General features: G+C 32.2%; 1 long non-coding RNA gene across 1 annotated transcript in view; it reads left to right on the top strand.

The window, feature by feature from the left end:
• Positions 1-15,560, top strand: part of LOC135268640 (uncharacterized) — a 48,968-nt gene that overhangs the window by 18,432 nt on the left and 14,976 nt on the right. The window contains exon 2 of the long non-coding RNA XR_010336932.1: positions 5,227-5,264. This is a non-coding gene — a long non-coding RNA (uncharacterized LOC135268640). The remainder of the gene's footprint in view (positions 1-5,226; positions 5,265-15,560) is intronic.

The following is a 15,560-nucleotide window of genomic DNA, read 5'->3' as shown; positions in this document are numbered from 1 at the left end:
ATATAGGGGGGAAATTGTCAGCTGTGAGGTTCATGGTATTTGTGAGATGGAATGGGTTACAAAATACAATCCTATAGACTAAGTTTCCATTTTGTCTTTGTTACCAAATTCAATGCCTAATCTTAGACATTCTAAATACTTGACACCATCTACTCTCATTGACTCCGTTAAAAATGTACAAAGGTTTTATTCTTTAACAGGTTTTACTTTTGTAAGTTCTTTTAGTAGATAAAAAGTACTCCACTTTTTATGGTGGAGTAAAGTTACCATATATATAAATGCCTGATTTTATTTTTAGAAACTCTGTCTAAATGAAGATGAGAAAGTTATTTCATAAAATAAATTGTTTCTGGATATTGAACTTTGAACCAGAGCATGGCAAGTAAAACCCTGTGTGGTTTGTAGTGAAGCAGTCTCCTGCATGAAAAAAAAAGTGTTGAAGGAAATATCCTAAGAACAGATTTTACTACAAGGCCAAATGATCTAACCATTACTGGCTAAGGAGTGAAAACTACACATCAACATCACACAAATGGGAAAAGTTAAAGAAGTTGTCATGCTCTGGAGCCAAAGGGAAATAGCAGCAAAGAACAACTCAGTCTCTGTGCAGTTGCATGCACCTCTGTGATCTCTCCTATAGATGGAAACATAATTAACTTGCATAGATATAAGCCATCCCCATTCCAACTTCAAATTGGCTCTTGAATTGTCCCTAACACTTCAGTTGGAGAAACTTACTGTCTTACTCCTATACACATCTCTGAAACATAAATGTCTCTATGATTGTAACACATAAGTCTGACTACATTTTTTAAGATACCTTTACTCTAAAACAGGAGGCTAAGTTAATTTAGTCATATGAAAACTTCAGGGTATTTGTTAGAGAGCTGGGGAGAGGTTGGGATTAGAGGAAAGATAAAAGAGAAAAGAAGAAGAAATAGAATAAAAGAAAGGTAGTATATTGAGAAGAGCCATAGACTTGGAATTTAGAAGCTGTTAATGTGATAAACTAAGCTGATCAATTAAGCCTGGCATTTCTGTGATAAAACTTACTTCATCATCATATATTGTTTGTTATCACTTGTTAATAATTATGCTCATAAATGAAAGTGACTGTAATTTTCTTTTATCTATTACTCTTATCCAGTTTGAGCCTCAAACTTATTATGAGTTTGGGAGCATTCTGTTTCATGGAAAAGTTTGTATGTTCCTTTAAGTTTTGAAAAAACTCATCTACACAATTTTCTAGATCTAAGAAAACTAAAGAGAAAACTTTTAAATTTCACCACAATCCTTAGACTTATTCTCAATGAAACTTCTTTATGGGGTCATTGATTTTACCATATGTGACCAGAGAGTGAGCAGAAAAATCTGCAAATGTAAAGGAATATGACAAAATATTAAGAGTTTTAGTGATTTTAATGATTAAATGAAATCATGTAAGTTGGTTACTCTTGTGTTTTCTCCCATTCAATAATTATTGAGATTTATGAATGGTTCAATCAAATACATAATATTGAATATCTAGCATTAAATCTAGATATTTCTCCACTTCACTTAAAAATATGATCTATTTAGCAGTTTGTCTCTAAACTATGATTATGATTTTAAAGTTTACTAGGAGTTTGCCACATGTGATATTTAATCTAAAACATTAAAATGCAGCATATGTTTCAAGCCAAACTTTCTGTTTTGGATTCTTATTGATCCATTACCTTTATTGAATTTGAAATGCTTTTAACTTTCATGTGATACTAATCTTATATTTATCAAATCGCCTTTTGCTATCTAAAATAAAATTTGTAATTTTATAGAGAAGGGAAGAAACAAAATATTTTTTCTTCAGTCATGTTATAAATTAGAATAACGAGGAATGGCAAATAATATCAAAATAGTGTTAAGATTTCTTGTATTTTATCGGTTAATGTTTCTTAATGACAACAAACCTTTTGACATTATCCAAGAAAACATAGATTTTGTCTATTTAACACCAACGGTTCTGAATGACAAGAAGAAACTTTAAGCAAGTATCATTTTTTTTAATTTTTACTTTTTTATCTGAACAAAATCAGTACAATTCTAAAAAGTTAGCTCTATGGTATGTTAAAGCATAAGGAAATATTGTAATAGTCAAATGTTTGAAAGCATTTGTTCTTTGCATCTCAGATTGTGCCTAAGTTTTTGGCATTGTGTATCTGATAGTAGCATGAATATATGGAGTGTATTTGAATAGAAAATAATCCTTTAAATAGTGTTTTAGAGTTTACAAGTAGTCTTTTTAATCATTTGTTTTATTTGATCCTTGCCAATGTATTTGGAGTAGCTATGTCAAGTGTTGCTAATGGCATTTAACAAATGAAGAGGATGAGGTTGCCAAAAGTGAAATTACATACTAAGTGGCAAAGTTGCAACTAGTATCCACATGTTTCTTCAAATTTAATGACTCCTATAACACAGGAAGTAATGGCAATAAACTGTAATGGCAAACAGAGCCAAAAAGGAAAATATGGTGGTAATAACAGAAATAGGCATTAATAAAGTTTGTATTCTGTGTTTAAAATATCATATCAGGCCGGGCGCGGTGGCTCAAGCCTGTAATCCCAGCACTTTGGGAGGCCGAGGCGGGTGGATCACGAGGTCGAGAGATCGAGACCATCCTGGTCAACATTGTGAAACCCCGTCTCTACTAATACAAAAAAATTAGCTGGGCACGGTGGCACGTGCCTGTAATCCCAGCTACTCAGGAGGCTGAGGCAGGAGAATTGCCTGAACCCAGGAGGCGGAGGTTGCGGTGAGCCGAGATCGCGCCATTGCACTCCAGCCTGGGTAACAAGAGCGAGACTCCGTCTCAAAAAAAAAAAAAAAAAAAAAAAAATCATATCATATTTCATACTAATAACAATTTTGTGAGGGAGAAAAACCTATCACCAATTATCAGATGTTGATTCTAAAAAGATTAATTTGCTCAAAGTCATAAAGTCAATCATTTTGGATGTGTGATATAGTATTTTCAACTCCAAGACAGTCCAAGTGAAGACTCCTTAAAATCTGACAGGAGATTGTGTTAAAAACTAAAATGTGTCTGTTTATCTGAGATTTGAAACCCAATCATATAAATATTTGAAATTAGAAAATTGTGTTTTCATATCCTTGTCAGTTGTCCATTTTTGTCAGGCTAGAAACAGGGGGGAAAAATATTCCAGAATTTTTAGAATATCAGTATCAAGAGCAACTGGTTCTGTTTTTCCTTAGAACTGATGTTTATGTTAGTTTCATTTTTGTTACTATAAGTTACCACTGAAGTTTTCCTGACCTGCCAACCACTCGCATCTATTATTTTGTCTTATAAAATTAGAAAACAGAACAAAAGAAAGGGGAAAGTTAATGTATCCTGTGGTATGGGATATTGTTGCTTTGAACATTTTAAGACAGAATTTATGTGGAACCAGATTAATTTTAAGAAACTCCCTGTGGGTTCTGTTTGTTGTTTTGAATTGCTTTAATAGTAAACTTGCATTATTTATGTTTATTAATATTTAGAATGCACTCTGCAAGGATGATTTTCCTCTGAGTTATAATTAGTCTCAGCTGATGAATGCAATAAAATGATTATAAACAACTTTGTGAGATCATTATCAGTGTCGTGGGAGAAAATGTTAAAACACTGTTTCAATGTTTTACCTTCAAAGATCCACTGAAATGAGTTTCAACCCATTTAAAACCTTACATACATCATTATAAATTTATACTTTTTCCCATGAAGTTATTGAACTTCATGTACTGATTCACTCTTCCAGAATCCAGCTGACATTTCTTCTCTCTAAAAATCTTTAAGCATTGTTCTTTGTTATTCATTTCTGAATCTAAAGATATGTTCTTTGTTAAATATTTAGAAAATAAAGAGTGATATAAATAACTACGTAAATATTATCCATAAAATTATCATGTAAAGATAACAATTCTTGGCTTTTAAACATATTTTATTTAATTAGAGCCTGTCATGATTTATTTATTTCATGGTATATGTGTGGTTATATGCATTTTATATAATTGAGTTGATATTTTATGTACAGTATGTTATGAGTTATTTTCATTCAACACCAAATAAAAACATTGTTTATTTTTTTAATAGTTTTTGACAACTTTTTATTTATTAACTAAATAATTTGGATAATACTATAGTGAAATTAACCACTTCACTGTGGTACCTTTAAGTAATGTTTTTGATTTGTCAATGAGATGAATAATAATATAATATAATAGTAATAATAATAATAGTTATTTGAATATTTCCTCTGCCTAAATAAATATGACATTTGAAACAAAGCTTATCACAAAATTTTTAGGGCTTTATATATATATGTGTATATATATATATACACACTATATATATAAGTATGGTAAAGTTATGGTTCAGAAAAGTTTTATCTATTTGCATGACTACAAATATTTGAGAGTAACTGCCTTAAGAGTACTAAATTTTATTTGAATAATTGATCAACGTAAGAGTTTGTCCATTTTATATTTACTCTATTTTTGTTAGTTATTTGTAAGAAGAATTTTTTCCTTTTTTCAAATAACAATTTTTAATTTTACCAAATATGTAAATTACATATTAAAAAGTTACATAAAAATTTTCTAAGAATACATTTTCCAGAATTTTATCTAATGTATTTTGTTGCTTATATTTAAAAGAATATATAATGAGCCTCCTTTTTAAAGTTTTGATGCTGTTAGTAGCAGCAGTACCAATAAATATATAGGTTTTTACTTCTACTTTCTTTGAGTTTGTTTTATTATTTTGTTATTTAACCAAAAGCATAATCTGCATTTTTAATTTTTTTAAATATACACTTTTTGAGTACATCTTTTGTGGTAGTTCTTCATTTTGATAGGTTTTGTTTTTCATTTTTACTTGCTAAAAACTCAAGAAGTTTAGATATGCAACATGGTTTATTTGTGACAATTTGTACATTCAAGCAATTTGATTATTTTTTGTTGATATATTTTGATAACTAATAATAATGAGAAAAACATAGCATACTCAAATATTTCTCTGAAGATTTTTTACCCAAAATTATCATTTTTCTCTAAGCATTTTGTGCACATTTTGTATCATTAAATGCAAGCTTTATTTTACTTATATTATTGACTTGTTCCCACTGTATTAATTTCCTTCTTGGCATACCCATTGTAACACATCCTCCTCTATTTTCTTCTCTTCAGCCAAATATCTTCATAGATACATCATGGTAAAATCCTAGGTAAGTCTTTCCTTTTCTCTGTGTACTTTTACCGAATTGATCTCATTCAGCACTATGGTTTCAAATAAAATCAATATGCAAATGACATCCACATTTATATGTTCAGACTCGATTTATCCATTGAGCCTCTCCAACCTACTTGACACCTCCATTTGGGTTATCTGTTATCAAGCTCCAATTTACACATCCAGAAGAGAATTTTTTTTTAGTCAGTCTAAATGTCATCCTTGATTTCTATCCTCTTTTTTCACCACCCACATTCTACCCATCAACATATGATCAGTCCTATATCCCAAATATTTCCTAAATCTATCTGCATATATTCTTTTCTGTGTTCCTTCTACAGCTATGACTGTTAACCTGGAACAAAATCACCAATTTTTTTTTTTCAGCATCTCTGCAAAATGCCAGTATGATATTCCAGCTTTCTCTTGTTTGGAGTTTTGATCAATTTTTCACACATCTTCTGTACCTAACACCCTCCTCTGCCTTCCCATTATATTTAGTACATCCAAACTTTTTGTCCTGACCCACCCTATGTGATCTGGTGTTGGCTTATCTGTCTCTTCTCACTTTCTAGCAGGAAATGAAAATCCTTTCTCATTACCTCTGCTTTGACTTCAGGATGTTTTCACTTTGTAATTTCTTCACTGAGAGAGTCCTTTTGCTAATCTCCTCATAATAAAATCCTTTTCATTGCTTAGTTTTCAGTGAAAATGTTCTTTTCCAAGAGAGGCCATGATTCCTTCCTAATGCTATATCTCCATCATTCTTCTCCTCACTAATCTGTTTTATTTTGCTTATAGATATTATCAATCATAGAAAAAATTAATTATGTATTCACTTTAAAATTTTCTTGTGTCTCCCTTATTAGAATTGATTTTAATAAGAACCAGGGCTTGTCAAAATTGTACATTAATATATCCCCAATGTAAAAAAAAAGAAAAGCAGTAGTGAAATCGCTATGGATATTTGATGAAAAATACTACCATATCATTATAAATTATAGGTTTTATTAAGATATAATGACATTCTTTATATGATTTGACAGTATTTTAATTCTAACATTAGTATCCACTTATGGATTTTACTTTTACCAAATAAAATTTCACCTAGTCTTTAATTTTCAACCTTATTTATTTTCCCCATTTTCAACTTCATTTTGTTTTAAATATCTATTTGAGTCAACACGTAATTAGATTTTATTTTTAAGACAATTGGTGAGACTTTCTGTTTTAGAAGATAAGTTTAAGCCAAATATGTTTATTATCAGAACTGACAATTCCTATCATATTTTTCCATGCATTTATTTTGTAATGACTTCCTGTGAATTCCTTTGTTTTTTATTTGATTATCTTAGCAATTCAAAGGTATTTGTTTTCCTAATTTCTATGCATGCTTATTGGTTTTCGCCATTATTTTGCATACATGTTATAAAAATTTGCATGTAAAGTTATATTCTAAGTTATCTATAGGGATGTGAGGGCTTCAGATGTTTTTCTTACTCTCTGCTGCCTTACCAGTTGTTGTTAATGAGATCTATGATTTCTAATGGGTGTTATTCTTATTTCTTTTCAAATTTTATTATTTATTTCAGTAATTATAGTTTATTCTTTCATTGTTTTTGTCATATATAACTATTTGTCTATTTCTCCTTATCTCCTTATACTATTTTAAAGCTTTAGTATAATTTTTAACTCCTCACCAGTTGCCTTATAGCTATATTTTTTTGGCTCATCAGTATTTAATTCTGATATATTCATAAAATAATTAGATATTGATTGCAAAAACATTGGTGCAATTTTCTCTATATTTGGCATAAAATAAAAAACTAAAATTCTAGAGCATACCATGATCTGATAATTAATCAATAGTTAATGAAAGCTAAGATCATTGGTTTGAGCCCTACCACCCCATGCTTAAAGTAATATTTTGTTTCTCTTGATTCCTACAAATTTCATTTATTATCTCTTTCACTAATTTGGCTTTTAGCATGCATTATATTAGTTATCCTAGATCTTCCCTTTTGCTCAACTTAACTGTAAACTTTATTTGGGCAAAGCATATGCTTTATTCCAATGTATACCTCTAACCCTCAATGTAGTATGTTCATATGGCAGGTGCTAGGTGTTCAGTCAATAATGTTTGAATGATTATTCCACTTAAAGAGTCAAACATGGCTATCAATATGCAATTCTATGAATGGCAATATATTTAAAGTTGCAATTTTTTCATTAATATTTTATTACAGTTAACATTTAAACATCAATCTGATAACTAAAAATATTTCCTGTTTACCTGGAGAATATGTGAAATAAAAATATAAATATATACAGAGCCTGGATATATACACTGTCACTTAAATGAGGCTGATTTTATTTGTTTGAAAGTGACAAGGCTCCCAATCCAAAACATATTTAAACTTGGTTTTATGTTGGGATTTACGTAGATAAGATTTTAATTAAAACCTGGAATTTTGTGTTTCTTGAATTTATACTTATATTAAAATATAGGGGTAAAATATTGCTTTGTACTGACTCACTACTGGCTAACTACATCAAGAAATATCTCATATGTAGATCGGGATTAACTTAAAGGGCTAGAAACCCTATTTCTTTAAACTGATATCTAAGTCGATGACAGTCTTACATCTTTCTTCCTGTAAATATGCATCTTAGTCCTTTGTGGGAGTAAAATGTCGTCATCAGTAATGCCAGGAAATAATATCTTCATCAACTACATTCTCACATTCCAGAATTCACCAAGGTTTTGACAGAAAAGATAAGATCCGGAAAAAATCATAAACTCTAGAGAATGCTGTTGCATTAGTGGCCTTGGCTCTGCTACAATCACTCTTGAATTTTGGTTGCCACAAATATGCTATGATCACTAGCATTCATTTTTTCCTCTAGATTTCTTGTTCACATATCAACAAAAACTCATTTGCCTAATTTCCTTGAGCACTTATGAAACAAACCGACTTGCTCAAAGATTTTATGAAATATTTAGCTAGAAACATAGGCACTCAAAGTAGACATTTTCTAGACTTCCTTGTACTTGTTATTGCCCTATTATTAAGTTCTGGCCTGTGGGACACATGTAAAAGTGTTCTATGTCCATTGTGGAAAATATTTATAAAGGTAGTGATTGGGGAAGAGGGTTGCCCTTCCTTTCTTTCTTTCCTCTTCTCGCTAGTCAGAATACAGTTATCATGGATGAAATTTTTGCCAACTGTCATGCAATGAGATTAAAAGAGCAGCAAGACAGAAGCCAAGATTTTTATGTGAACTAGAAATAAGTCTATCTTCTTTAAGTTATTGTAACATTAGGCTTTTTGGAATTCATATGTGAATTTGACTCAAATGATACACTGCTATATTCCCAATACCAACATGTCCTCATTACTCAGTAAATAGTTGTCAAATTAATAATTGTAAAATATCAACTGACTTACCAAATTATTTTCCAGAGTCTTTTTTAGGAAGCTACCAGATGAAAATTCTTACTCCTTAATTTTACTTTTTTTTTCTGTTTTCTTACTATCTCCTTAAATCTAGAGAAGACATCATAGTCCCAAGAGAACACTTATAAAACAGTAGTTCTGACTGCTCTTTCCTGATTACAAACACTCATATTTTTGCTTGGAACTTGTCATCATTGAAGGAGTAAATGCCCAGGAATAGAAAAAACATCTGGCCACAGAAGCGTAGTTAGAGTCCAGAGTAACAGTTCATGTTCTTATTTCTACAATTCACCATTAGAACTCTTCCTAAGTCCGTATTCTCAAGGCTTTAAACATGCACACTCACATAGACATACCCATGTACACATACACACACACGTGGGTATGTATGTATGTATCTATCTATGTACATATATTTATCTATCTATCTGTCTATCCATTCATCTAAAGTTATTCTTGGTTGAAAGAAGGTACATGACAAGTCATTTTGAAGAAATATCCATATGAATATCCAGGATAGTATCTATTCTCCTTGGTGTCGGTGTAAATACAGAAGATACTATTGAACTTTTCCAGTGCTGGCGGCAATGACTAATAAACATGTTCTCTCCTCTGGAGCTAGCAAAGCTGAGCACTACTTCTTAGCTTTCTAAACTGTTCATACATCATAGCAATCTAAGAAGGAAAGGCATCCCAAATACATTATGCATTTTGAGTGCAAATAAATAAAGCCTTAAAAACCCCATGTCATATAAATTACAGTGATAATATTTGATAGGTATAAAATAGATGGGCTAGAAAAATTTAGCTATCTACAGAAATTTCATAAAGGCCCAATGTGAGTAGTCAATAGCAAGAGAGGAGTCTCTGAGAATTTGTGTTTTATCTGTATTAAGACAGAATTATTTGTTTATTTTAGGGAGAAAAAACAAACAAAATACACTAAAAACAAGCACAGTGTCCTGAACAGCTAAACAAAAAAATGAAAAAAAAAAAAATGCCTTCAGCAATGCAAGACAGTTTACAAGTAGTAAAATAAACGGCCTCCCAGGCACAGGACCCTGAATGTCAAGCATTGGCCTCTGGTGAATGGAATGTTCTTGGCTGTTCTGAGATAAGATTTTTGACCACTTTGTTCTTCCTTTTCCTCTGCTAACTCAGGCAAGTCAGAGCCACATAGCTCTGTAAGCATCTGGCAGACAGTTTGCCTGAACTGCTTCATCTGGACTTAGTTTCCACTTCATAAATTGGTCAATGGGAGTATAGACATACATCTAGAAATTATCATCAGAATAGTCCAGTATTTTTTTGAAAATGTCAGAGAACTGCTCTGACATTTTTGTAATTACAACCCCAGCATGTCTCCCTGGAAGGTAGAAAAATGTAAAGATGAATCTAATAGCAGTCAATGGTATATTAGGATATTTCTTTCAAAGGATTGCTCTTCTTACCTTAAATATAATAATATCATTATTTTTCTTGAATACCAAACATTAAATCGTACATAATTAAACATTTAAAATTTATTCTCAAAAGAGCATTATGTTTCCTTGTTTTAAAATATGGAAGGGATTTAAATGTTTGTATATTTTTCCCCATGAGAAATTTTACCCTATTTTAAACTAGTCAAGGCAACTAGTCAAGGAACTAGTAACTGAAAATATAATGGAAAAATCACATCATTTTAAAAGTTCTTTTTACCAAAATTGTCTTTTTTTCTGCCTACACCTTACAATAACCCAATATGACTAGTCAGTTTTTCAAGAGAGGAAAAACAAATTATTTCAGGATAATTATGCATATGACAAAACAAAATAACCTTGGAGTTGAGAAGCTCAGCTCATATTACATCTCTGGTGCAGATGGGGGCAGGTAGAGGTTATGGGTTCAGTAGCATATTTTTAACTTTTAGATGGGGAAAACAAGACAAATCTGTTCTTTACAGTAGAGACAACAACAGCACCAGACGATCCTGAGGATCTCAACATGTGCAAGAACAAATCAGGAGCAAAATATCTAGGCACAAAAGTGATTTAACATGTGCCTATGACATTTTGTGGTTTAAATTGGTCAACAGTTACTCTGCCACAACAGAGTGGCAACCAGTGGATGTTCATTCCAGATCTGCACAAAGGAACAGGCTGTTCATGTTTTGAGGACTGTGCCTAATCAGAGTTTACCATGACTGCGTTATATCTCAGGTTTCACATATTTAAGGGATTCTGTCAATTTAACAAATATCTGTTGGACACATTTTAATGCAAAGCTTGTTCTAAGCTAGAGGATGCAAAGATCATGCTCCCACACCTCCTGAGGTATGACGGGGAAACAGATAAGCTAGAACTAAGACCATTACCCACTCCCAGTGTAAGTTTCTGGATCCTTCACAACTTATTTTGCATCAGTGTGATCTTCAATGTAATTGAATAGGATGGAAAATGAATTATCCTGTGTCCAAATGACTTCTTTTCACATGAGAAAGTAGTCAGAGTAGAAGATGGACCACATTTCCATATGTGTAGTTGATAGATTCATATGTCAAGAGCTTAGCACATGGAAATGGTTAAATTGAGTTTAAATAGTGGGGAGATGGGGGAGAGTGGGAATAATGGTAATAAACTAAGTACTATCATGGCAGTAAAATATCTGTGTGTGTTGGGGAAAACAATTATAGCAGATAATATAAGCATAAGAACTTGAGAATGTTGTTTAAGAGGTTTGATTTGTTTTGTTTTGTTTTGTTTTGTTTTTACATGTTATGAAACATGTAAAACACAAATGCCCTGTGGGTGCTCTATCTAGATTCTCTTTACTAAGCTGGTATACCTATCTCCTAACTACTATGATTTTTGACTAAGAACTTGATGTTCCATTCTCCAGAAAATTACTCGTGTCCAAAGGAGAGCTACCTTCCTCTTAAAAGTACTCTAACCTCTAGGCCACACCACAGCTAATGGTTTACCAGAGCCGCATTTGCCTCAACCTGAACTCATCTCTGTGGTTCTGTTTGTGTTCTAGAGCTTCTAGTGGGTTTTAGCTAAAGGTAGAATTTAGCAGAGATTACTGTTTAGTGTTTTCTTCTTGTCCTATCCATCACGACCTTCTTCTGAGAATACTCCAGCAATGAATACTTTTACAAAGTGGCTTATCAGATGCTCAGTGATGTTTAAAATATATCATTCGATCTAGTCATAATAAAATTTGATAAAGTCAAATAACGAAATTCAGGGATTTTGGGGGGAGACAGAAGACTTGTGTTTCTTCCAAAAGTTTCACCTTGCTAATATTTTCCTCAAGACAACACAATTTTTATTGAAAGAGCAATTGTATTATTCTACAGTACTACTCAGTGGTGGCCCTCTTTGCCTTTTTTGTAAATAAGAAAATATTCCATGGTCCCTTATTTTGTCCATAGACCAGGAAACCTGCCATCCATTTAACAAACTCACTCCATCTCCATCTCCAGGTGACACTGTATTTTCTATACAGAAACATCAAATAAGAAAAAATAACATACTAATAAAATATAAAAGAAGTTAATGTAATATTGTTCTTTGTCAACTTAACGCAGAAATATGTTTTCCAGAATGTAATTTTCCTGATTAGCATTGGACACAAAAGACACATTTCATTGTATTTAGAAGCATGGGGGAAAAAAAAGCAGGAGCCACATTTCTTAGCTTTGAAGGTTGGTAAAAGGTATCAGGCCCTGAGGCAACTTATGTGTTGTCACCGATCTATTACCTCTCCTATTTGGTGAGGGCTGCATCCAGAACCCCAGCTTCCCCAGCTCTAACCTCATTTTCTTTACCTTCTCCTAGTCCTGAGTCAAATGTCTTTACCTCTGGTGAAGAGCACTAGCTTCTTCTGAGAGTCACTCATGCATCATTAAATTCTACTTCAAAGGCCATGTGAGCTACCAGCAGTGCAATACCCAAACTTCCAATAGGAGAGACCCACACTGAGTGTCTGATAAGGCGCTATCACCCAAAAGATCAGCCAGGCACCTTGTAGCAAGTTAATTACATTGGATCATTTCCATCTTAGAAAGCACACCATTTTATTCTTATTCCAGATGAAGATTCTCCTCTCTTGTCTGCATATTTTTCTTGCAAAATCATCATTCTTAAACTTATGGAATGCCTTAATCACTGCCACCTTATTCCTTGCAGGATTGTTTCTGACCAATAAATTTATTCTCTGACCAAAGAATGCTGTATAAAAAATGAAGTATAGCAATAAGCTCATATTCACAGGATTAACTGATATTACCATGTTCTCCATCACTCTTAGAACTGTGTAATGGACTTTTAAAGACTGTTAAAACACCAACTTGGGAGGCAATACCTCGAAAGTCTAGGGTATTTAGGATGTTACATAAATTCTAAATTAGGTTGCCCTACCAGGCAAGAAATCATATACACTTAGGGTGCTTGCTGAGAGCAGAGGTAATAAGAAATGGCTAGTGGAAAAAGAGATAGTCTTAAATAATGGCTGTGATCACAACATGAGTTGCAGATAAAAAGGACTACCTTGGGTCATTTTATTCACTTTATTATTAAGAGCTGCTACTAATGAGGTAGCTCTTTGTTGAGAATTCACTTGCAACATTGTTTTCATATTTTGTGCCCGTTATGAGTATTTACTATTTATTTTAAATTGGTTAGACTTAAAGCACTTAGTGATTCTAATTTCAACTACTTTTCCAATTATGATTTCATTACTTGAGTAAATAAATCAACACAGTTCTATGACACTTTGTATATAATCACTGAGCTGTTGGATTTTTAAATGTATTTGTTTGGTTTTTTTTTTTTTTTTTTTTTTTTTTTTTTTTTTTTGTTCCTGCTAGCAGAGAAAATCAGAAGCAATTTTATTTCACCTGGGAAGATTAGCAATATACCCTCACAGTCCTACCTCTGTGCTATATCAGCTCTTTAATCTCCTAATACTCTAATCTTCAGGGATATCAATAGCTTTACCAGCCTGTGGGATATCATACTATTTCATTACATTGATTATATCATTTCACATGGACCTAATAATGAGGAAGTAGCAACTACTTAAGAAACTTTGTTAAGACAATAGAGTTATAGAAAATAAATTCCACTAAACTTCCAGAGCTTGCTACCTTAGTGACATTTCTATGGGTCAATTAGTGTGTAGATTCATATTCTTTTTCTATTGCTACCATACAAATTACCACAAACTTGGTGGCTTAAAAATAAAAACCAGGATTTTAATATCTTACAGTCCTGTAGGGTGGAAAGCAAATATGGCTCTCACCAGAGTAAAATCAATATATTGCTGGGTTACATGCCTTTCTGGAGGCTTTTGGGAAAAATCTCTGATATGGTGGCATTTGTGAAGAGACCTGAAGACAGTCAAGAGTTGAAGCACATTGGTACTTCAGTAATTGCATTTAGACAAAAGGAAAAAAATAACCACAAAGGCCATTAAGCAAGAGCATGCCTATCAGGTTTGAGGAACCATAGAAATGTCCATGTGTAGCTGGTACACAGTGAACGCAGGAGAGACGTACAGAAAATGAGTTAGGCGTAGATCTGGGAAAGGGAGTGCTGACAGAATATCAGGCCTAGATTATTATATAGAATCTTATTTTCAGTGAGATGGGGGAGGGGCATTAGAATGATTCTGACCCATGAATGACATGACCAAAGATTATATTCTTAAAAAGCAACATAAGAACAATTTATAAAATCTATAAGATCAAATATGGGTACCTGAGAAATAATCCAAGAAATGACTTATTTATATGTAAATAGCACCAAATTAGATAACAGAAAGCTAGCTTTCATGCCTAAATTTTGTAACTATTTATTTATGTGACATGGGATTTAACTTATATAGTTAATTTTAAATTATTTAATTTTTATAATCATGTTGATGTAATGAATACGGTGTGTGTGTAATGAAAAATAAGATTTTTACCAAAGTAATTATTACAGAAAGTCCTCTGAATCCCAGCCAAACAAATTAAGGTCTCTGACATCTCTTTTTATCCTTCCCAGCTTATTTCAGAATTAAGTCAAATGCATCTGGTAGTTGCAATTTAGTGATTCTTTTCCAATAGTCCTGCACAGGAGCCAATAGATAATATCCATCTCAAATGAATGCAATGATTTCTATAGCACGGTCTTTATTTCCTTGGCTAGATTTACCTTCTTGTTGAACTAACTTTATCCATAGCAAGCCTCCAATGAAAGGAAAGCCCAAAAATTCTGAGCCTGTTTGGAACCTGATAATTTTCTGTGCATATAAAATACATATTTTTAGAATGTAACAAGAGCATATTTATTCTTTAATTTAAAGCTGAGATTTTGAGGAGATTTTAAATGTCTTCAGTCTTTAAAAGTCCTTTACTTTTTAAACCTCTGGCTTTTCATTCATAATTGTTATTTATTTGACTTTGAATAAGAAGTTAGTAAAGATTTCTAGCTCAGGTTATAATAGATCTATATTTTAAACCTGGAAAATGTACTATCCTATATAACAGGGTATAGCCACAGTGTAATAAGGCTGTAACTAGCAAACTCATCAGATTTAATACATTCATAGGAGTGGTGATCATTTCAAACCATTCCTCTTCAGAAGATGTTTTTATTACAGGATTGTTACCATTATTCAAAACACTAAACTCATTCCACTCGTCATTGATATCCTCCTTTTGATCAAAAGACCATACTGCTTTGCAGTATAATTAAAAATATTCATGGAACAATTACAGTGTGCCAAGTTTCTTCCTAAATACCAAGAATATAAATAAATAATATAGATTTAAACATTTGCTCAGTACTAGTGACTTTCTAGGT

The sequence above is a fragment of the Aotus nancymaae genome, unplaced genomic scaffold, assembly GCF_030222135.1.
Source record: "Aotus nancymaae isolate 86718 unplaced genomic scaffold, 86718_ANA_hifiasm-v0.15.2.pri h1tg000041l, whole genome shotgun sequence".
Taxonomy (NCBI): Eukaryota; Metazoa; Chordata; class Mammalia; order Primates; family Aotidae; genus Aotus; species Aotus nancymaae.
This window is presented reverse-complemented; position numbering and strand designations above follow the sequence as displayed.